The 24,731-nt window shown below is 39.7% G+C and overlaps 1 protein-coding gene and 1 pseudogene across 1 annotated transcript in view; one reads left to right on the top strand and one right to left on the bottom strand.

The window, feature by feature from the left end:
* The window catches only part of AGBL4 (AGBL carboxypeptidase 4), a 1,510,278-nt gene that overhangs the window by 660,915 nt on the left and 824,632 nt on the right, over positions 1–24,731 (bottom strand). The gene's annotated exons all lie outside the window — the stretch shown is intronic.
* LOC114212055 (ornithine decarboxylase pseudogene) lies at positions 20,695–22,436 on the top strand (annotated as a pseudogene).

Below are 24,731 nucleotides of genomic sequence, written 5' to 3'. Positions count from 1 at the left end.
ATCAACAACACAAGAAACAACAGGTGTTGGCGAGGATGTGGGGAAAGGGGAACCCTCCTGCACTATTGGTGGGAATGCAAACTGGTGCAGCCACTGTGGAAATAGTATGGAAGTTCCTCAAAAAGTTAAAAATAGAACTACCCTACGATCCAGCAATTGTACTATTAGGTATTTACCCAAAGAATACAAAAATACTAATTCAAAGGGATACACGCACCCCAATGTTTCATTATCAACAATAGCAAAACTATAGAAAGAATCCTAGAAGAGAGCACAGGCAGTGATTTCTCTGACATCAGCCCCAGCAACAGTTTTCAAGATATGTCTCCTGAGGCAAGGGAAGTAAAAGCAAAAATACACTATTGGGAGTAAATAAAAAGAAAAAGCTTCTGCACAGCAAAGGAAACAATCAACAACACTAAAAGGGTACCTACTGAATGGGAGAAGATATTTGAAAATGACATATCCAATAAAGGGTTAGTATCCAAAATATATAAAGAACTTACACAATTCAACACCCCCCAAAAATGAATAATCCAATTAAATATTGGCAGAAGACATCAACAAACATTTCTCCAAAGAAGACATACAGATGGCCAACAGACACATTACTCATCATCAGGGAAGTACAAATCAAAAGCACAATGAGATATCATACTGGTCAGAATGGCTAAAATCAAAAACTTAAGAAACAAGAGTTGGTGAGGATGTGAAGAAAAAGGAGCCATTGTGCACTGTTGGTGGGAATGCAAACTGGTACACCCACTATGGAAAACACTATGGAGTTTCCTCAAAAAGTTAAAAACAGAACTACCCCATGATCCAATAATTGCACTGGGGGTATTTCCCCCCAAATTACAAAAATTCTAATTCAATGCATCCCTGTGTTTATTGCAGCATTATTTACAATAGCCAAACTATGGAAACAGACCAAGTGTCCATTAATGGATGAATGGATAAAGAAGTGGTATATATATACAATGGTATATTATTCAGTCATAATATAAGAAAATGAAATCTTGCCATTTGCAATGACATGGATGGATGGACCTAGAGAGTATAATGCTAAGTGAAGTAAGTCAGTCAGTGAAAGAAAAATACCACACCTTTCACTCATATATGGAATTTAAGAAACAAAACAAATGAGCAAAGGAAAAAAAAAGAGACAAACCAAGAAACAGACTATTAACTATAGAGAACAAACTGATGGTTACCAGAGGGGAGGAGGAAGGAGGATTGGTTAAATAGGTGATGGGAATTAAGGAGTGCACTTATCATGATGAGCACTGAGTAGTGTACAGAATTGCTGAGTCATTATATTGTACACCTGAAACTAATATACCACTGTATTTTAACTATACTGGAGTTAAAATTAAAACTTAAAAAAAAAAAAACCCTCTAGCCTGTCTTTCAAGGGTTGCCCCCATCCAAACAATCTGGTTTTAAGATCCTTTTTAGACTCTATCTTGTGAAGACCACAAGGTACAGCAGAGAGAGTACTGGAATATCCAAACTCCTGAATTCTAATTATTACTCTACTATGGAACTTGATATATCCTTAGTCAAGTCTTTTTGTCTCATAATCTAGTATAGAAACTCATGTGTACAATAATGTCCTTAAAGTGTGGTATGATGGAGTATACTTTGTTGCATGGACACAGATAAAGGCTTGGCTCGCTTTGTTTGTTTTTGGTCAGCCAGACCACCATGGTTTTATTACCATCTAACCATTCTTACCGCTTTTTAAAAATTTTATTTAAATTCAATTAGCGAAGGTATAGTACATCATTAGTTTTTGATATAATGTTCAATGATCCATTAGTTGACTATAACACCTAGTGCTCATCATGCCCTCTTTAATTCCCATGACCCCGTTACCCCATCCCCTTTCTGCAACCTCCCTTTCTGCAACCCTCAGTTTGTTTCCTGGAGTCAAGAGTCTCATATGGTTTGTCTCCCTCTCTGATTTCTTCCCATCCAGTTTTCCCTTATATGCTCTTTTAAACAATCAGATCATAATCATGATCACAAAGGAACAATAAGATGCAAAAACACTTTTTCACTTATTAAAGAACTTTTATAGCTATATATCAGATGATCCTCCACAAATCAGTGGGACTTATAGGACTGATAGGGCCATTCTTGTCTTACAGATGAGAAAACTGAGCCTCATAGTAACAGAACAACTTATCAGTCAGATTGAAACACTGACCCTGACTCCCATGTTGTGAGCTTCTTCTGACTTCCTATAGTGTCTAGCATGATGTTCTGTGCTTGGCAGAATTGAGTGCCATGTCTTGGGCTCTGCCCTTTTACAGAGGTCTATTAAGACCAGGCTATTGATTTCATCATCCCCTGAAGGGAAAATCAAATGGCAAGGGCCAGTTTCTTATTGAGGAGTGGGGAGGTAATAGCATCGGCTACTTTCTTATTGAGGAATGAGGAGGTAATAACATCTGCTACTTGGAAAGAAAGCCTGAAGTTTGCCAGGGAAATTTGGGTATCACTGAGATGGTGAGAACTCAGGAAACAAGATGGGAATTAATATAATATCAACTAGAAAGCAATTTTCCTGAAACAGTAAACATCCTTCCAGAACTCTGGCCCCAGAGCAGGCTTGCATTGGGATTCACATGGGGACCCTCAAACTGGATATGACAGTTAGAAAGCTCTGACACATAAAAATTGTGAATGAAATTATGATATGTCTGAGGCCAAATGACAGAGTCTAGGAAATGTCAGTGCATATAGCAGTGTAGAGAGCAGGGAAAGCAAAAGCTTTAAGTAGGACATATTGGGCTGGAATACTGATCCTGTCATTCACCAGCCTGGTAATTCTCAGAGAGTCACTTCGCACCCATGAATTTGAGTTTCCTCATCAATATCATGCAGTGTTATAAATATGAGAAGTTATATCTTCTGAAAAAATTAAAGCCTGGAGGAAATGTCAAGTATAATATTTTGCTTAGATTTGGTGCTAATTAATGGTACCTAGAAGTAATACAGTACCCTACACGTTTTTAAATTCTAATTCAACCAGTCATTGCCAATGAAAAGTCCTCCCTGATCCTGCATGTAGAATTCAAGTCTCCTTCTTCTGGGTTCCTATGGTCCCTTGCACAGAATTCTAATCTTGTACCTTCCACTCCATAATTACCAAATTATGACAACTCTGTGTCTGTTTTATTCACCATTGTATCCCCAGGGCCTGGCACATAGTAGGTACTCAGTAAATGTTGGGTAATAAATGAATAATGTCTTTCCTAATAAACCACAAGCTTTCCAAGAGCAGAAGCTAAGTTTCATTCTAGTAGCTAATCTTTTTTTTCTTTTTTTTTCTTTAAATTCAATTAGCCAACATATAGTCCATCATCAGTTTTTGATATCATGTTCAACAATTCATCAGTTGTGATCGACATTTTTCACAAAGCTGGAACAATCCTAAAATTTGTATGGAACCAGAAAAGACCCTGAATAGCCACAGGAATATTGAAAAAGAAAACAAAGTTGGGAGCATCACAATGCCTGACTTCAAGCTATATTACAAAGCTGTGATCATTAAGACAGCATGGTACTGGCACAAAAACAGACATATAGATCAATGGAACAGAATAGAAAACCCAGAAATGGACCCTCAACACTATGGTCAACTGATCTTCAACAAAGCAGGAGAGAATATCCAGTGGAAAAAAGACAGTCTCTTCAATAAATGGTGCTGGAAAAATTGGACAGCCACATGCAGAAAAATGAAACTGGACCATTCTCTCACACTATACACAAAGATAAACTCAAAATGGATGAAAGACCTAAATGTGAGACAGGAATCCCAATAAAATCCTAGAGGAGAACACAGGTAGCAACCTCTTCAACCTTGGACACAGCAACTTCTGGCAAGACATGTCTCTAAAGGCAAGGGAAACAAAAGCAAAAATAACTTTTGGGACATCATCAAGATAAGAAGCTTCTGCACAGCAAAGAAAACTATCAACGAAACTAAAAGGCAGCCTACAGAATGGGAGAAGATATTTACAAATGACCTTACAGATAAAGGGCTGGTATCCAAGATCTATAAAGAACTTCTCAAATTCAACACCCAAAAAACAATCCAGTCAAGAAACGGGCAGAAGACATGAACAGACACTTCTCCAAAGAAGACATACAAATGGCTAACAGACACATGAAAAAAAAACTCCACATCACTTGCCATCAGGGAAATATAAATCTAGTAGCTAATCTTTATGAGAACAGGGACCTGCCTCTTTTCTGTTCTGGTTGGGGAAACACCAGCAACCAGAACAGTTACTAGGATTGAATAAGCTGAGTCTGTATCTCCAGTATCCATTCTAGGACCCAAAAAAGAATGAATGCTCAGTGAATGTTTGTGGAATAAATGAATAAATAAATGAAAGCATTCTTCTTGAATTGGTCCTGTCACTAAAGTAAGTAAAAATCCATTTGCCTGTAACTGGAGAACAGTCAGTAATTAGTAGGTAAATGGTGAGAGATGCTATCAGGGCTGCACAGTTTTATCCAGATGAAGTCAAATCTCTTTCTCTCTTTTTTTCTCATCTTTTCAGCATTTCAGTTTTTTGTTTGTTTGTTTGTTTGTTTATTATGTTATGTTAGTCACCATACAATACATCATTACTTTTTGATGTGGTGATCCACGATCCATTGTTTTCGTATAACACCCAGTGCTCCATGCTGTATGTGCCCTCCTTAATACCCATCACTGGGCTAACCCATCCCCCCACCCCCTCCCCTCTAAAACCCCATTTGTTTCTCAGAGTTCATAGTCTCTCATGGTTCATCTCTCCTTCCGATTCCCCTGCTTCATTTTTCCCTTCCTTCTCCTAACGTCCTCCATGCTATTCCTTATGTTCCACAAATAAGTGAAACCATATGATAATTGACTTTCTCTGCTTGACTTATTTCACTTAGTGTAATCTCCTCCAGTCCCACCCATGTTGATGTAAAAGTTGGGTATTCATCCTTTCTGATGGCTGAGTAATATTCCATTGTATATATGGACCACATCTTCTTTATCCATTCATCTACTGAAGGGCATCTTGGTTCTTTCCACAGTTTGGCTATTGTGGACATTGCTGCTAGGAACATTGGGGTGCACATGACACTCTTTTCACTACATCTGTGTCTTTGGGGTAAATACCCAGGAGTGCAATTGCTGGGTCATAGGGTAGCTCTATTTTTAATTTTTTGAGGCACCTCCGCACCGTTTTCCAAAGTGGCTGAACAACTTGCATTTCTACCAACAGTGTAAGAGGGTTCCCCTTTCTCCACAACCTCTCCAACATTTGTTGTTTCTTACCCTGTCAATGTTTGCCATTCTAACTGGTGTAAGGTGGTATCTCAATGTGGTTTTGATTTGAATTTCCCTGATGGCTAATGATGATGAACATTTTTTCATGTGTCTGTCAGCCATTTGTATGTCTTCTTCAGAGAAGTGTCTTTTCATGTCTTCTGCCCATTTTTTGACTTGATTATATGTTTTTTGGGTGTTGAGTTTGAGAAGTTCTTTATAGATCTTGGATACCAGCCCTTTATCTGTAGTGTCATTTGCAAATATCTTCTTCCATTCTGTGGGTTGTCTCTTTGTTTTGTTGACTGTTTCCTTTGCTGTGCAGAAGCTTTTTATCTTGATGAAGTCCCAAAAGTTCATTTTTGCTTTTGTTTCACTAGCTTTTGGAGATGTATCTTGAAAGAAGTTGCTGTGGCCGATGTCAGATGAAGTCAAATCTCTTATGTCAGAGTTAGAAGTATCTTTAAAGACTAGCCAGTCATCTCATGCTGGCGCAATTCCTTTCTATTCTTTTCTCAAATATGGGGGCTTTTAGTTTTGTTTCCATAACAGTAAAAGCAATGGGAAGCCATTAAGGTATTTTAAGCAGGCTTACATTTTTCAAAGATCAGTCTTGCTGCAATATTGAGAACAGTTTGGAGGTAGACACAACCTGGATACAAGAGATCACAAAGGAGGCTACTGCAGTAGCCCAGTAAGAAATAATGGTAACTTGAACTATAGGATGGAAATGTAGATAGTGAAGGAAATACACACTCTATAGATATTTTGGAGGCAAAATATACAGGTCATGGTGATGAATTATATATGGGGGTAAAAGAAGGAAGTAGTTAGGTATGCCAGTGACATTTTTCTATCTTTGTCTCCTTACTGGAACTGACTTCTTTTAAAATAGTAGCCCTATTTAATTTGTTTTGATTTTGCCAGCACCTCACATTAGGCCTGGAATCTAGTAGACACTCAGTGAAAGTATGATGAAAGAATGAACAAATCATTGCCTAGTGGGCAGAGAACAGAAGGAGCAATATTGGGAGATCAATACCAGTAAGGAGAGGCCATTGGGTCTATAAATACTAAGCTAGAGTTTATAGGAAGGGCTGGCAGGAATAAAGCAGTTTTAGATAGGCTATCAAAAGAAAAGCTTAGGCATAGAGAAACAGCCAGAATTGGGGTATAAGGCAATATCTCTGTCTTAGGAAAAGGACAGATGAAGTAGTTACGAATTATGATGGAAGCCAATGAAGCAGTTATGACTTCAGGGGCTCTGGGCCAGACTGCATGGATTCTAACCTTGACTCTGCCTCTTCTACGGGTATGACCTTCTTTGGGCAGTTTCTTGACACCTTTAAATCTTAGTTTCCTCATGTGTAAGTGAGGAAAATAATAGTACCAATCCATATAGTGGTTATTAGGATTAAATGACATAATGCACTTATCAATGACTACCAAAATGTCCTAATCTTTAGTAAAGATTAGCTATAAACCAATAAATAAGATCCAGACAAGAAGGAAAAAAAAGACAATAATAATAACTATCATTTATTTAACACCTGTTTTCAACAACCACTTTAAAGATGAAAGATTGAAGATTAGAGAAGTTAAGTAACTTACAAGTAGGAGGTAAAAATCAAAACCTGCTCTGTCTGAAATTCAACACTTATGCTATACTGTTAAGTTTACTAAATTATTTAAATTGGGGCTCCTTTAAGCCCCTGACCTACCATGGCCTTGATATATCCAGTGCTGAAGATATGGACCCAAAAGATAGGGATTAGATTCCCAGGTGAAAGTACTGAAGTTTGGCAAGGGGAATGGCATCAAGGAGCCAGACAGAACCTGATTCTCTGCACAGAGGCACCCTACATCCACACAGTCCATGAACCAACAGCAGCATGAGCCACATACATAGGACATGTACTCCATAATTCATTCTGGAAAATGGATAATTATGGGAAGTTGTCAGATTCAAAAGGCAAATGCTGGGGAAATAAAAACAACAAATTATGTGAGAGCTGATATTTGTTCAGGCAGACATCTGTCTTCTGTTAGAGGATTTAGGGATGTTTTTCAACACAAATTTTAAAATATGGCTTGGAAAAACCTCTCCTCAGCATGGTCTGCTGGGTAGAGCCAAATTCCTGCTTTCAGTGGAGCTTCTCACATTGACAGAGGGCTGGTCCCCACAGCTATGAGGGGGAGGGGAGCAAGAGGCATATTTAGTTTGATAGCCCTTCCTCCCAGACAAACCAAACTGTCCTCTTCCTCAGAATGCACTTTCCACTCCTGTGAGACCACGATCCACACCACCTCCACTTGTGCCCAACTCATTCCCACCTCCACAGACTTGCACACTCTGTTCCTATGGATGTCCTCCTCCCTTATTCTTCCCTCTCCAAACTCATCTTTAAACTCCCAAGTTTTTTTCAGAAAACCTTCCCCAAATTGCTCCCCAGCCCACCCCACAACCTGGGATCCAACAAACATGTGGCATTCGAACTGTGTGATCTAGAACTTGATCATCCATCACAACTTTGGAGTAAGAGAAAAGAATAGTACATTAAGTCAGAGGAATGGATCCTCAACTACTTCCTGCTACTCCCTGGCTGCAGGGACTTGAACAAGGCATAAATATCTCTCTGAGCCTCAGTTACCTCCTCTGCAAAATGAAGATGAGTATCTTCATTTGAGCTCACTACTCAGAGAGCTACTGCATAGGTTAAATGAGATAATGCATTTAAAGCAGCACTCAAGATGTACTTTTCAGGTTGAACCTACTTTGCAGGTTGCCATCTTGTGCTCTTTTCCTCCCTTCCTCCAAATAACAATCTGCTTAGTAGCATTCTCTCTCTTTTTTTTTTTTCTCTGTATTTCCACATGTAAGGTAAGCCAGTCAGAAGCTCTAGACAGACCACTGAGGGCCCTGAGTTGGTGCCATAATGAATTTGGTCTTGCCTGTTTGGTTCAGTGGAATTTCTAAGGAGGCCAGGGAGAGAATTGCACAAAAGATAAGGAATAACAGAAGACAAGAGCTGTGGATTTCCCTAGGGGGATCCAGGAATTCAAATCACAAAGTAGGCTGAGGCAGCAGGATCTAGGCAGTGGTTCTTAATATCAGGTGGCTCCCAGAGGCTGAGGCATAGGGCTACCAACCTCAGATGGCTATTTAAGCAGGCATGAGACTAGGAGAATTGTTCAAAAACCCTCAACAGATTTGACCAATTCCTAGGGAATTACTGGAATCTGAGTAAGTGAGGCAGGGGCAGAAGGCTAGGTGAACAATGACCATACTCAGAAATGAATCCTGAAAACACACAAGAACTGATAACTACAGTGCAGAGTTCGAGGCAGAATGGATACTTTTCTTTCAAGGTTCCCTTAGCACTTTGTTTCTACTATAAAATTATAAACTATAAATCCTACCACTGACAGGCTAGAATTTAGTTTATATGGTACCTTGTACCTATCACAATGTAAATGCTTGAGCCAGGTAGACCTGCTCTGCCACTTGATAACAATCTGATCTTGTGCCGTCTCTTAACTTGTTTGGATGTCAATTTCCTCATCTCTTTAATGGGGCTAATAATATGCCTTTGCATATTTGAATTATGGTTATTTGAATTGACACTGGAAGCTTGACATGAAATAGTGGATGTGAAAGTGATCTGTAAACTGTTAAGCATTAGAAAGATTATTTTTATTTATTATATCTCATCTTTCAAATAAAGCTATAAATTCCAGCAGGTACAAGCTATTCTTTATTCATCATTTGATCCTTATATCCTAGGGGCATAAATGAGAGGACCATTATTAATTGAGGTGCCCTTAAGCCCAACATTGTGCTAGGCACTTTACATGCCTCATATAATTTTATTTGATTATCCCTTTTCTCTCTAGATTGGCTGCCCCCTAAGAAATAACAGATACCCAGTAAACACTTTTGGAATGAAATGCCGCAGTTCCACTTTTCACACTTTGGGGTTTGAATGATATAGTTAGAGAATAAAAGTGATATGATGAGTATAATTCTGCTAACGAGTGACAAAATGGCAGTAACCATGAAGGAAGAAGAGGTTACTGATTCTCTTTCTAAACATAATCTCATCATCTATTCTACTGAAAAACATTAAATTCCTGATCTTAAGCCTGATCAAATGTAGAGGATGATTCTCTTGCCTCAGGAAGCCTCCCTGCCACAAGGTGATGTTTTACTAATATCCATGTTCAATCCTAGGGATTACATAGAAATTTAGAAATCCATCTGTATCTCAGAGGGGATTTGGAAGAGACTGTGTTTTGTTTAGCATATGTATGTATATGTAAAACTGACCTCTATTTGTAATTGCACAGAAATTAGAGAATCAGTAAAGGTTCTGCTTCCTTTTAGCTTTATTTGAGTCTTTGATGTTGACTTCACTAGTCTGGCCTTTTTTATTCCTCCTCCATGTCAGCACATAGTCACAACTACAGCAGCCAGTTGGTCTCTTCACTGTCCATAAATATGCCATGCACACACTGAGAACTCCTAACTGGTGTGTCTGCCTGTTTGGCCTCTCACAATCCATTCTCCTTACAGTCACAAATGTGTATTTCTAATAGTTAAAACCAGTCATGTCGCCCTCTCCCCTTCCACAGCTCCCCATCATCTATGGAATAAAGTCCAAATTCCTTAGTACTTTAAGTCGTCCTTCCTCTTTTCTAGCCCTCTCTCTATATTCACAACATATACATGCATACCTATACAATAGGCACATGTCCTACTTTTATTGACAAAGTTGTAGTTTTCTAAACCTTACTTGCTTTTTCTCATTTTGGGGCTTTGACTGGTAAATATACTGTTCCTTTCCATGCTTAGGTAGCTCTTATACCTCTTTAAGAGATAGCTGAAACACTGTCATCCTAAGGAAGTGACCTGACCTCTTGTGTAACACCAACCCACCTCCTCCATGGCTGAGTTAGTCCTCCTCCTCAGTAACTCTCAGAGCCCCATCACCCCATCATGGCACTTCCTATTCTATTTGGTAGGCCCTTGTTTTTTGACCTGGGACCTGTACAAAATCCCAAGGTTAAAAATATAGACTACCTAGCTGAACTCCATTACAGACAGAGAAAGTGAGATCCAGCAAGATGAAGTGACTTGCTCAGTCTTGAGACTAGAACCCAAATCTTTTGATTCTTAGCAATTACTCCAAACACCAAAAATAAAGAAAAGAAGGAAGGAAACTAACATGCACAAGTTTTCACACACAGAACTGTATAGAAGTGTTCCTCTGATACACTTCTCTTAATCATTTGCTCTTGTCACTGTTCTACAGAAGGAGGCTAAGTTTGAGTTTCTCAGAGTCCAAGGACCCCAGGCCAAGTGAGGGTAGAGTTGGTATTCTATACACCTTTCTTGTCTCCAAGTAGAGTGCTCCCCATCACTTAGCCCAGGTTTGCCCTCATTCAAACCACTCAAGATTGTTCTAACTACTGTAGGAAGAATAATGCAAGAAAGGGGGGGAAATAAGAGTTCCACCAACTATAGTCTACATGGGCAAAATGATTCTGTACTCAGCACACTGAATACATGTCACTAAATGGAGAACTGAACAGAAAAGAGGAAAAGTAGCATCCGCATATGAGATCTGTGTTTGCAAAAGCACTATCACCCCAGTTCTCACAGAAGTGTACTGAAATGTGATGATACACAGGTTGCTGGGAACCATGATACTAATTAGGGCAAAGATGTCTCTTCCTAGACAAAGTCAGGGGCCATTTCTGTGTCCTTTAAGAATGACTTTTGACCTTCTATGATAGGTTTTTGTAAAAACTTTATTTAAATGTCAGTATTTCAATAAAATTACCTCACATTTGTGCAGTATGGAGAATAAGAACATGGGTTTTGCAAAGTCAGACAGAAGAGGCTCTTACACTTTCAGCTTGCCACTTACTAAATGTGTGGCCTTAGCTTCTATGAGCCTTATTAGTGTACTCATTTAAAATATGAAGACAATGATAATGTCCTTTAATACCGTCATGAGATTGAAATATGGTGTTGGAGGTAAAGCACCTGGCACAGGACACAATACAATGATGGATCTCTTCCCTTTATTTTCTTCTGCTAGTTACAATGTTCCTCCAAGAGTTTTCATATGTATTTAATCCTCACAAGAACCCTTGAGTCAAACAGGACAGATACTATTTTCCCATTTTACTAAGACTCAAGAACTCTACATGATTTGTTTAGAGGCCTCTAGTTAATAATTACGTGAAACCAGATTTTCCTGGTCTATGCTATGTTCCATTTATTCATTCAACAAATATTCACATACTAGCCTCTGTGAATATTCCACTGAGTAAGACAGACTAAGTTTCTGTCTCTGTAGAAATTCCCCTTGACGTAACAGATTCTACAAAAAAAGGGCATAAGAAATAGCCATAGAAGGCAGAGATGCCTTGCCACAGACACTACAGAGAAGCCAGCTATAAGAAAAGTATCACAGCTCTTGTGTTAATCCCCTGGCTGCTAATGAGGAATCCTGAAAGTCTGTCTGGAGGTAGTACCACTTGTCCAAAGTTAATGATGTGTCAAAGGGCCAATTACATGTCATAAGAACAAAACAAACCCTCTTTCCCCTTCACCACCCTTGGAACAGGCTATGATGTTACTTTAGAAATGTTTCAATGTGTCTATAGAGCTATTTTAGCATTCTCTTAGTTATACCAATCAACACTTCAAAACAAGAGAAACTTGGACATATGTTCTTCCTGATCATGCCTCACATTGAACTAAAACAGTCTTAACACATTAAAAACACGAAGGAAGTTCTTGCTACTTCCCCCTCACACCTCCCTGCCTCATGCCCCAGTTTAGGGACTGATTTTACTTGGCTTATGCAATGCCCTGCCTAGTTCCCTGCCCTCACATCTCTTCCCTCCTTAAAACTTGGGCTCCTTGACTCAATCTTATTCTTCCAAGATTTAAGGATCCTTCCTATAGCAGTTCAGGAATATCAGCATCAAATCAGCCTCATCTGGCTCTATGTCTCAACTCCAGCCAATGCCAAGTGATTAGTCAATTAAAAATGAACTGTGGCCCCTATAGCACTTTCCCTGCAACATCATAAGCTTTCTACATGCATTTCTGTCTCCACCTGGGGCCTCGGCTTCTCCCTTCATTCCTGGCCTTGGAACTAGAATGTCCCTCTGCTCCACACCCATGGCCTGTCACATTCTGGACATAAGTGGCCGTTCTAGTCTTACTCCTTTCTCCATCCTTCATAAAAGCTTTGGCATTCACCAATCTGATGAGCCAATGTTGGCCAACACCCTCTGCCCCCACCCCACTGCAATACATACATATTTCTTCATGTCTACATTCATACTTCTCTCTACCTGGGATAATTGCTTCTAACCCTTGTCTTCAGAATTCCTAATCCATTCATTTTTCAAGACTAATCTAAAATATGCCCTTCCCTTTGTCTTGGGAAAGACACTGGACAAACGAAGCAGGAAAACTGTTCAGTGTGGTTGAAAGAATATAAGCTTTTAGTTGTATAATCATGCTTGTCCCCAGCTTTGTGGTCTTTGGGGAACTTGATGAATATTTCTAAGCCTCAGTTACTTCATCTGTAAAATGAACATAATAACACCAATCCCACATAGATAACAATACCAAATCTGGCACAAGGCAGGTGCTTAATAAATGACAGCTACAATAATTATAAGAGGATGTGTACACAAACAACTCTCAAAGAACTTAGAATGTGATTCCATTTTCCAGAAGGAGGAAAACTGGCATCTACTTGTCAGGCTATGGAAGTCTCCTGGTAGAGCAAAGCATCTGAATTCAGCTTTGGAAAATGGTTAGAATATCAACATACAAAGACAATAAGAAAAGCATTCAAGGAGGAAATAATGGCATTAGTAAAAGCATGCAAGTAGGAAAACATGGGGCATAACTGGATGGTCAAATCACATAGAATGAAGCAAGAGGAAAGGACGAACAGTCAAGCTATATTGCTAAGAATGATTTTTCTGGAGATTCAAACTATGTCATCTACATGGACAAACGACCAAAGTGCATCTTTACACAAATTCTACCACCACCAGAAAAGTTGGAAAACAGACCAATACTTCTCCGGCATGAATCCATGAGAAGGTTTCAGTGAGAACAACTTGGTTTTTGCTAGCATTCATGAAAGGTGTGAATAAGATTCAGAACTTTTAGTACAAAGGAAATACTCAAAGCACCTTTTTTTTTTTTTTTTTTTTTTTTGTTAAGACACAGCAGCCTTTTTGGGCTTTATTAGAAAATTCCCGTGCCAGCTGTCTCTTTTCTCTGACTCACATTCACACAATATGCCTCTCTCTTGTTTCTCGTCAGCACTGCACTCAGATACTAATGAGTTTTCAGGAATAGAAAACCCAGTGGAATATTAAAATTGGAAAGAGGAGCTCGTTGAGTTAATTTCGCCAAAGTGCATCACAACATACTGCAATGTTGTAAGAATGAATATTCAAATAGGAATTCAGTCATGGGAAAATTAATTAAGGAAAATGTTATTGCTAATATTGCTTTTTATACATATACATATGCATAGACACATAACCATTTATTGGCTCCAGTGTTAACAATAATAAAAGTTAAACATTTATGAAAGTCAAATGTTCAAGACCTCTTGCTGAGTTGGTGTTAAAAATTTTTAAATTAACAAAAATTAACTATAATTCCAGAAAGCTCTTTCTAAAAGACAAATTTCATCATGATACTCCTTTGCTTAAAAGTCTTTAATAAACCTAAAACATCCTTCAGAACAAAGTAAAAATCTTCAGGGCCGCAGTATAGTTTCACTGTGTGGCTTACACCTGCCTCATCTCATTTAATCTATTTATATTCTTTCAAATATGTTGTGTTCTTACAAATCTCCCCATCCTTGCACATACTGTTCATTTTGTGTGCAACATTCTTTGACCATTTTCAGAAGCAGTTCAGTATCACTTCCTTCTCACTCTGCTAGAGAAAGGGGCCCTCCTCAGTGTCCCCATATCACACTGGATTTAGTGCTAGTTAACAGAAACACTATGAACCTACAAAATGCTAGAGACCATGCCAGGCAACTGCATATTTTATTGTCATAGTCTGTACTTGACTGTTTACCCACTAGACAGTACATTTACTGATTGATTAAACAAATACTTGGCACTGGGATTTAGTGGTGAACAAAAATACAATCCCAGCCCTCAGACAAGTTATAGTCTAATTACATAGATAATTTTTAAAGGCCTTTGAGTAATAACCTCTTTACTTCCTAACACCTGAATATCCAACTGAACTTGGAACCAAAATACTGATATTTGAATCACAGTCCCTGGACTTACTAAATGTGTGACTTCCCTTCCCTTCCCTTCCCTCCCCCTCCCCCAGGGAAGGGAAGGGAAGGGAAGGGAAGGGAAGGGAAGGGAAGGGAATAGAGGGTAGAACCCCAGACTGGCTAAATGAGCCATCAGAGAGAATCTACCTTCACACAGTTCTCTTAAGGTACTTAAAGTAATCTGCCTTCTCTTATAGTTGTCTAGGCATGTTATCTTTTTCTTGTAGACTATGAACGCCTTGTTCCTGGCACATAGGATAGAATTGATAATGGTTATTGGATGAACAAGCGAATGAATAAATGATTGAAACAGTGAATAAATACATAGCTCTTCTGCTTTCTCTGTATGATCTTGGACAGGTCCTCAACATAACATATCAAGCCATAGTTGGATTCAACAGTTTACAGAGCACAGTCACCTCCATTAGTTCATTTGATCTTCACCACAGTCCAGAGAGGTGGACAATGGTATGACTACTTTAAAAATGAGGAAGCTGAGGCTCCAAGATTAACTGACCTTTTGTTGTTGTTTGTTGTTTTTTTAAAATTTATATTTTATTCTATTTTTTTATTGGACCTCTTTTATATTTATCCTATTTGGTCATTAGTCTCCTTATAAGTGAAAAAAGGGGAATGTAAATCTTGATTTGCTTACCTCACTGGTTTGTAGTAAGGTTCAAACCATTGTAAACTAAAGAGCACTGTTTGTATACAAGGCAGGATCTTGATAATACTTTGCTTGTTAGGAACTTTGCATTTTTTAGCTTATTTCATTCTCACAAAAGCCTTAAAAGGTGGGTTTTGATATCCAAATTTTATTGATGAGGAAACTAAATCTCAAGCCCCAGGTCACTAAACTATCAAGGGGTAAAACTACAGTGTGTCTCTAAAACCCATACTGTTTCCTCTAAAACATACAACCTTTTCTTCAACAGGACACTTGTCTTACAATAATGCATTCTTTGCTTTTATTTTCCTCCAAAGACTGAAGATATTAGCTGTGGCATATGACATGTGAAAACACAATTTGCTTCAAGAGGGACAGGTTGCTAGCATGCATGGGATTCTTCACAGAACTACACAAACCTGGAGGGGAGGAGTGGCCAGAAGCAAATGGGCATGTATACCAGGGATCAGGAAGGTAGGTTCCCCTGGACCAATTATGGCTGGGGCTGGGCCTGCCCATGGGTCTGAAGCTGCACAAACTTTCTAAAATAAGCAGGGGATACAAGAGGTCTGTGAAACAGCACCTACTGAAATGCATGTTTTACAAAATAATCCATAGCTCCCTTGTCTCCTCGGGGCCTGAAACTCTGGGCTTTGTTCCTGGGCCCACAGATGAGCCCTTTATTCTATTGTCTAAACAGGGAAATTATGGTTCCCTGAGGAACTAGTCTTGGGTCTGAGCTTGACTTTTTATCAATCATGTTAATTTAGAAATAAGCTATTGCTTTGACTTTGCATTCATCAGAGTCAAGGGTAGATTTTCTTCCTTTGGTCCCCTTTGTCCTTAATTAACAGTCATTGAATACCCATATTAATTAGTGGGGCTGAGAGATATTTTGCCTCACCCTTCACCATAGTGGATAATTAAAAGTCTCATTAATAAAATAGCTGCATTCATAATTTCTATAAACCTATTATGAAACAATAAACATGATTATAGGGTAGCTACCATTCTTCTCCCAGCCTCCCCTCACTGTTCCTAACTTTTTCCACAATCTTAGAATTGTATAGGGAAGGACAAACTAGCAAAGGTTGCAAGTGGAAACCTTGGATCTGATCATTTAGGGCATGTAATTAACAAGGATAAACAGACGAGTTCTTGAGAAGAGAGGAAGAGATTCACCTAAACTAGAAATGTGATATGGTTTTATAAGCCTGGAACTCCAGACTCTTTTGGCTTTTAATTTCAAGTATAAAAGTAAAAGCTTCATTCTTAATTGGACTGGAAATATCCATCCTGAGTTTTAAATTGGATGCTCTGACATTTTTGGTTCAACTCAATGCAGCAAATATTGTTAAGTATACACCATGTGTTGAGCACAATGAATGAAAGAGAGAAACTGATCACAAACAGTGCCTGCCCTCAAAGAGTTTGCTATCTAATGGAATGGAAAGTCCCTTAAACAACCGAGATACAAAGAAGATAATGTAAATTAAGAGAAGGAAGAAATCTCTATTTATAAAACATTCTCTCAATGTCTCACTCCCTAATAGACTAGGCTGGGGTTTTCTTTTAGATACTCCCACCACACCCTTGTACTTCTCCAATCATATATTTACCACAAGATGTTTGTTTAATCCATAATGAAGGAAAGCTACATTATACAGCAACTAAGTTTTTCTTAGTTTAGTATTCTCTATGCTGGCATATCATGGGCACTTAAATATCTATCGAATGAATGAATGAAACGGCATTTGAGCATTAGCCAACCATTTTAATAAATATAACTATACACAAAAATAAAGCTCTAGAAGATACAGTTCACAAACATTCTCTTATTTGATATTCACAACAGCCCTTGTCCTAGTTATTAAAAAAAGAGAGAGAGAGAGCAGAGAGATGCAAAAATGATCATGTGGTGAGGTGATGGCACCACCTAGAGTGGCTGACTCTAAACCTACTGCCCTTGCCACTATAACATGCCTCTGTCCTGTTCCCTACCTAAAGTTCATCCTCTGTTCAAGAGTTTACCTGAGCTCCAGCCACAAAAGGTCCTTCTTCTCAGAATTCCTACATGAAGTTCAATACTCATAAAGTTGGTATTTCTCAGGTGGATATGTGCTTCTTTTTTGTCCCTGTTGGATTTGAATCCTCAAACTCTCTCCCACTGCTGCTTGAAGACAGCTTTCTGATTCTGTCCTGCATTCCCCGGCATCCCTTTGCTCTGACTAGACCCCTCATAGCCTTCACAATTGCTCAGTATAAAATTTCTTGAGCATTTTGCATCAGTTACTCCTCTAGGCTTCAGGTCTTAGATTCCCCCGCAGGGTGTAACATACGGTAGGTATTCAATAATTATGGATTACCTTTCATTTGCAATGTCCTACCTACAAAATCCCTCCTTGTAGAAATTCTAACCTCTCAGGAGTCCACACTGCAGTCTCCCTTTCTTTACCTTTCATTTGCATTTTACCCCCCAGCATAAAGGCTTCTAGCACAGAAATTGTTCTCATTGACTTCCCCTGATAGCCTATTTCAAGGCTTCTTCAATGTCCTTGTTTTATTTTATTTCTCTGCATCATTCCATATGGTGGAGTAGTCTCTGTTTTAAAATACTCTCTTCAGGGGCACCTGGGTGCCTCAGTCGTTAAGCATCTGCCTTAGGTTCAGGTCATGATCCCAGGGTCCTGGGATCGAGCCCTGCATCAGGCTCCCTGCTCTGGGAAGCCTGCTTCTCCCTTTCCCACTCCCCCTGCTTGTGTTCCCTCTCTCATTGTGTCTTTCTTTGTCAAATAAATAAATAAAATCTTTAAAAAAGATACTCTCTTCAAAAGTTAATTGGCAAGTGTTGTTTGGGGACTGAGCTGGGGATGGCGAGGAGGAGTGGTGTGGAGAGAGGGATAAGTTCCCTGTCTCAGTTGTGATGATGGTTTCATGGGTGTATACTATGTCCAAACTTATCAACTGCTCACTTTAAATATGTGCAGTTTATTATATATCAATTATACCTCAATAAAAGTGTCTTAAAAGTTTTTTTGTTTTTTGTTTCTTTGTTTTTCAAAAACTCAATTGGAAAAGTAGTCTCTCCTGATTTTCTTTCTAGTTATCTGACCATTTCTTTAAAGTTTCCTATCCGATCCCAGGGGATGAATCTTGTTCTAGGCCATCAGCTTTGGCTGCTTGCCTTCTCCCATCATAAGAGATTGGGCCTGTCCCCCTGTTTCTGAGATGGAAGCCAAACAACTAGTCAAAGATGAGTTCCAACTTGCACAAATGTGCTTGTTGTAGGTTTGCAAAATTAAATTTGCTTAAACGCATATGATAGAAAGCTGGGGTATCCGTCTCAACATCATTAACATCATATTTGTCTTCCACCTCTGCATCCTTCTTCACTTTAGCACAGTCATCGCCATCATTACTACATTTATTAAGTGCTTAAAATATGCCAGGATCTTTGTTAAGCATCTAGTGTCTCATTTAATCCTCACAGCTACTAAAGGTGCTATTGTTTTTCCCATTTTACAGATGAGGAAATGGATTCACAGAGAAGTTATACAACTTATAAGAGCTAACAATGACTGAATCTAGAGATGAACCATAGTTGTTTAACTTCAAAGCTCAGACTTTTATTATCAGACTACTTTCGTCTCTCTGCCTTTCTTCTCCATAGAAAGTATCTGAAGATCACAAACTAAGGGAACCTATGAAAATAGAAGAGAGTGGGAAGCATCTCTCCAGCTGCTAAAAAGCCTCAGGATCATGAAAGGGGCATCAAAAGGCACTTTATTTGGCTTTCCCCTTAATACAGAATACCCCTGTATATATTCTGTGCCTATATTTTTAGTGACAGGAAGCTCATACCACCTGTCAAGACAGCCTTCTTCATCATAGCACAGTTCCCATTTTTGTCCCATAAGAGATCAAAATCTACTTCCTATATTTCTACCCACTAGTCTAGTTGTGTTCACACCTGGTCTCCTGGCACCTTGACAGGGTTTCATAATTTTTGAGTTTACCCTGAAACTTACCTCTAGACTAGTCCAGTCCTCCTGGGTTAACATTTAACCATTTAACCATGACTATGCTCTCTTTCCTTCAGAAATTATACTACATTGCCTCATGAAGTTCCAGTCAGGTAATCAGCCTTTGCCTTCATCCTCCCTGTTCTTTGTCATGAACATTTATCACTCTGCTTGCTGCCCTGCCCCTTCTCAGAGTTGCATCCTTGTCTGTCCCATAGCCACGATATGGGGGCAAATGTGGCAAAGGTGGACAGTCAACATCCAGATGAGAGATAGTAAGAGATCTGGTCTAATGGCGGTATGATTAAGTAGGATCAGACAGCTTAAGAAATACTTAGAAGACAAATTTAGCAGACTTGATAATTCAGATGTGAATCTAAAAGAGAAGCTAAAGGCACATTTTGATTGTTTGTGTGGAGAGTGGTGAAAAAAATCAGGCAGAGAACACTGAAAGAGGAAGAACAGATTCGATATAAAGTTATCTTTTTACATTATTATCATGAATTTTTGTTATAAATATATTTTAAAATTCATAAAATCATTGTTTTTTTGTAAAGTCAAGATTAATTCTTTTTCTTCTTCCAAATTTTTATTTAAATTCTAGTTAGTATATAGTGTAATATTGGTCTCAGGAGTAGAATTTAATGATTTCATAACTTACATATAACACCCAGTGCTCATCATAACAAGTTATTGAGTTGTGTTTTGGATATGTTGAAGGTAACATGCAATGTATTGTAGTATTAACATCTGACAGAAATTTGGATACATGGGCCTGGAGCTCAAGAGATCCAGTTAGAAGAAAATAGACATTGGGGAAGGGGAGGGTATGTACTATGGTGAGCGCTATGAATTATGTAAGGCTGATGAATCACAGACCTGTACCCCTGAAACAAATAATACATTATATGTTAATAAAAAAGGTAAAAAAAAAGTAGACTCTAGAATAAACCACATATAAATGGCACTGAAATGATGAAAGATGATAAAATTTGAGGATAAGGGTTGAGTAAAGAGAACAGTAAGTCAAGAACAAAAACTTAGGGAACATCCACACTTAAGGAGAAGATAGAGGAAGAGAATTTATAAAAAAGAGGTCAGTCCCCTCAGCCTCCGCCGCCTCTGCCCCTCTGCCAGAGCTCCGCCGCCACCTCGGGCGGCGGTGCTCCGCGGGAGGGAGCGAGGCGGGGGGAGGCCGGCTGACGGGGGCGGCGGGGCTGCCGGCGGTCCTGCGCTCTCGGGGACGGCATCTCCACCCGGCTGGCCCGCGGCGCCCGTGCGTTCTAAGGTAGACTAGCAAATTCTGTTTATCAGAACATTTCCACTGCTGCACCTGAGGGCACACGCATCTTCAGCGGGACTTGGAATTCCAGAGAATTGCCTTTGTGAGAAACTGGCAATAATTTGTTTAAATTCCATCTCTTAGTTTTCCATTTTGTTACATTTTGGAGGAACTTCAAGAAACCATGAACAACTTTAGTAATGCAGATTTAGACTGCCATTTCCTCGATGAAGGCTTTACTGCCAAGGATATTCTGGACCAAAAAATTAATGAAGTTTCATCTTCTGATAAGGATGCCTTCTATGTCGCCCACCTGGGAGACATTTTAAAGAAACATCTGAGATGGTTAAAAGCTCTTCCTCGGGTCACCCCTTTTTATGCAGTCAAATGCAATGATAGCAGAACCATAGTGAAGACCCTTGCTACCATTGGGACAGGATTTGACTGTGCCAGCAAGACCGAGATAGGGTTGGTACAAAGTCTTGGGGTGTCTCCAGAGAGGATTATCTATGCAAATCCTTGTAAACAAGTGTCTCAGATTAAGTATGCTGCCAATAACGTAGTCCAGATGATGACTTTTGCTGGTGAAGTTGAATTGATGAAAGTTGCCAGGGCGCATCCAAAGGCAAAGTTGGTTTTGCGGACTGCCGCCGATGATTCCAAAGCAGTCTGTCGCCTCAGTGTTAAATTTGGTGCCACACTCAAAATCAGCAGGCTTCTTTTGGAACGGGCAAGAGAGCTAAATATTGATGTCATTGGTGTCAGCTTCCACGTGGGAAGTGGCTGCACGGATCCTGAGACCTTTGTGCAAGCCATCTCTGATGCCCGCTGTGTCTTTGACATGGGAGCTGAGGTTGGTTTCAACATGTATCTGCTTGATATCGGTGATGGCTTTCCTGGATCTGAGGATGTAAAGCTTAAATTTGAAGAGATCACCAGTGTGATCAACCCAGCCCTGGACGAGTACTTCCCGGCCGACTCGGGGGTGCGAATCATAGCGGAGCCCGGCAGATACTACGTTGCCTCAGCCTTCACGCTCGCTGTTAACATCATTGCCAAAAAAACTCGTATTAAAGGAACAGACAGGTTCTGATGATGAAGATGAGTCGAGCGAACAAACCCTTATGTATTATGTGAACGATGGAGTGTATGGATCGTTTAATTGCATCCTCTATGATCATGCCCATGTGAAGCCCCTCCTGCAGAAGAGATCCAAACCAGATGAGAAGTACTATTCAACCAGCATATGGGGACCAACATGTGATGGCCTGGATCGCATTGTCGAGCGCTGCGACTTGCCCGAGATGCACGTGGGCGATTGGATGGTCTTTGAAAACATGGGTGCTTACACGGTTGCTGCTGCTTCTACTTTCAATGGGTTCCAGAGGCCCACTATCTGCTATGTGATGTTGGGGCCGACATGGCAACTGATGCAGCAGATCCAGAACCATGACTTCCCGGCCGAAGTGGCAGAGCAGGACGTCAGCACCCTGCCTGTGTCCTGTGCCTGGGAGAGCGGGCTGAAGCGCCCCCCCCCCCCCCCCGGCTGCCTGTGCCTCCGCCAGTATCAACGTGTAGGTGCCACTCCTGTAGCTGTTACCTTCGAGTTTAGCTTGAATTGGGGGACTTGGGGGGACCGTTTAACTTAATTCTTGCTAGTTTTGAAATGTCTGTAAGTAGGGTTGGCACAGATGCAACAGTATGGAAGACTAGGAGATGGGGTCACTTATCTGTGTTCCTATGGAAACTATTTGAATATTTGTTTTATATGGATTTTTATTCAGTTTTCAAACATGCTACTAAGGCGTGCCCCCCCCCGCTGCTGAGCAAGCGTTTGTAGCTTGAACACTGGCAGGGCGGGCCGGAAGCTTAGTGTTGTGACCTGTTTTAAAAATAAAGTATCTTGAAATAAAAAAAAAAAAAGGGCAATAATGAAGTAATGGAAGCATAGGAGAAAAGCCATAAGAATGTATTGTCATGAAGTCCAACAATAAAAAAATGTTGAGAGAGCAATGACAAAAAGTGTCCAACTCCAGAGTTTTTACAGGAACTGAAAAAAAAATGTCCCCTGTAGTTGGTAACATGGCAATTAAGAGGTCTTCAGTAAACTAGCAAAAGCAGATTCAGTATAGAGGTAAGAATAACAGCCAGAATTCAGTGGACTGAAACTAATTAAAGATGAACCAATAAGATGAAAACAGAGAGGGAGGCAAATCATGAGACTCTTAACTATAGGAAACAAACTGAAGGTTGCTGGAGGGGAAGTGGGTAGGGGGATGGAGTAATTGGGTGATGGGCATTAAGAGGGCACATGATGGGGGCGCCTGGGTGGCTCAGTCGTTAAGCGTCTGCCTTCGGCTCAGGTCATGATCCCGGGGCCCTGGGTTCGAGCCCCGCATCGGGCTCCCTGCTCCGCGGGAAGCCTGCTTCTCCCTCTCCCACTCCCCCTGCTTGTGTTCTCTCTCTCACTGTGTCTCTCTCTGTCAAATAAATAAATAAAATTAAAAAAAAAAAAAAGAGTGCACATGATGTAATGAGCACTGGGTGTTATATGCAACTGATGAATTACTGAACTGTACCTCTGAAACTAATAATACAGTATATGTTAATTAAATTAAATTTAAATTAAAAAAATTAAAAAAAAAGATGAACCAAGATCCATATACTTTTTCAGTGATTTCTAAGGGATGAAAGCTAGGAGAAATAGGACACCAAGAAAGGGACATATTTGAAGATTTGGGGTGACTTTTTCAAATAACACATGACCTTTTTTCCCTAGTGATTATCCTCTAATAGCCTCTCCCAAGCTCATTTGCCCCAATTCCAAGGCTATAGTGAATCTCTATACTGCCATCACATCCCTTAGGTGTTAAGGTCAGAATAAAAGGCTGCAAATCTCTGTTAAATCAAATACTTAACTCTTTTTTTTTTTGATCACAGACTCCTCTGAAATGCTGATATTTACACTCAAAACTATAGATAAAATTTCAGGAAATTCAAGGACTTTGTGAAACAGAATCTGCTCTCATACACTGTCAAGACCCTCTTTTCTGGATAATGTTGTCTCAAGATAACACAAATGACAATAAAAGTTATTATGAGAGTATACTAACAATAAGCATTTACATTTTATACTTCATAATATATAACACACCTTCACATTTTTCTCTTATTTGATCCTCCCTAAATTCCATGTTTTATAGATAAGGACAATTACTCACTTACATTTTGTGACAGACACGATGTGATTCTAGGTCCCTTGACTCCAAATCTCCTGAACAGATACTTGGGAACATGTCACAGTGTTTGGTGAGCTGTAAGTGCTATTCAGATATGGGCACTCATCACCACTGGAACTCCCATCTGTACAGCTTTTCTAATGGTACCTATAGACTCAGAGAAGCAAAATGATTGCTTCACATAGCTAATGAGTGGCAGAGCTTTTGTCTCCTGATACTTTATTGCACGACTTTTTTCTTCTTTCTGGACACAACTACTTGGAGAGAAGGACTGGACTACTGTCCATGTTTGGACTTGTTCTTCCATGCTCTGAGCATCATGCTTTTGGCATATAAACCATGGGACAGAGCAACTCTATCTTTCCTGTGCCTCTTAGCTCCTTTTAGAGCTAGGGCTTTGATTGAATAGCCTCCTGAAAATTCACTTCTTCTTGCTTCCCTACATAGCTTTAATTTATTGCCACAGTGACTCCCTAGAAGTTCCCTATTTCCTCTTTCAAGGACACAGAAGAAGGCAGCATAGAATTCTTCCTTTGTAAATAAGGCTGCTCCTCTTCTTCATTGTTCCCTGTGTCCCTTAAACAACCTCCATCCATCTATATTTAGTTGCTATTGATTCTCACTTAACTGTCTTGTTCCTCCTAGACTCTGGAAAACACTTCAACTCTGTAGAAACTGAGTGTACTACTTCCTCTGATTGCATGGGTAAACAAGCCTTAGGTATGTGCAGTGTGAACATTCTATATTGCTTCTGCCCCCAGGATCAGTCTCAATAGAAAAGTGGGGTAGGAGTTGAGGTAGGATTCCTGTATATAAGGTTGTTGGACTGGGAGTCAAGAGACCCTGGC

Source organism: Eumetopias jubatus, unplaced genomic scaffold (assembly GCF_037043125.1).
Source record: "Eumetopias jubatus isolate StellerSeaLion01/CBP00866 unplaced genomic scaffold, mEumJub1_p1.0 scaffold_4, whole genome shotgun sequence".
Lineage (NCBI taxonomy): Eukaryota > Metazoa > Chordata > Mammalia > Carnivora > Otariidae > Eumetopias > Eumetopias jubatus.
The sequence above is the reverse complement of the archived record's forward strand: the minus strand, read 5'-3'. Positions and strand labels throughout refer to the sequence as shown.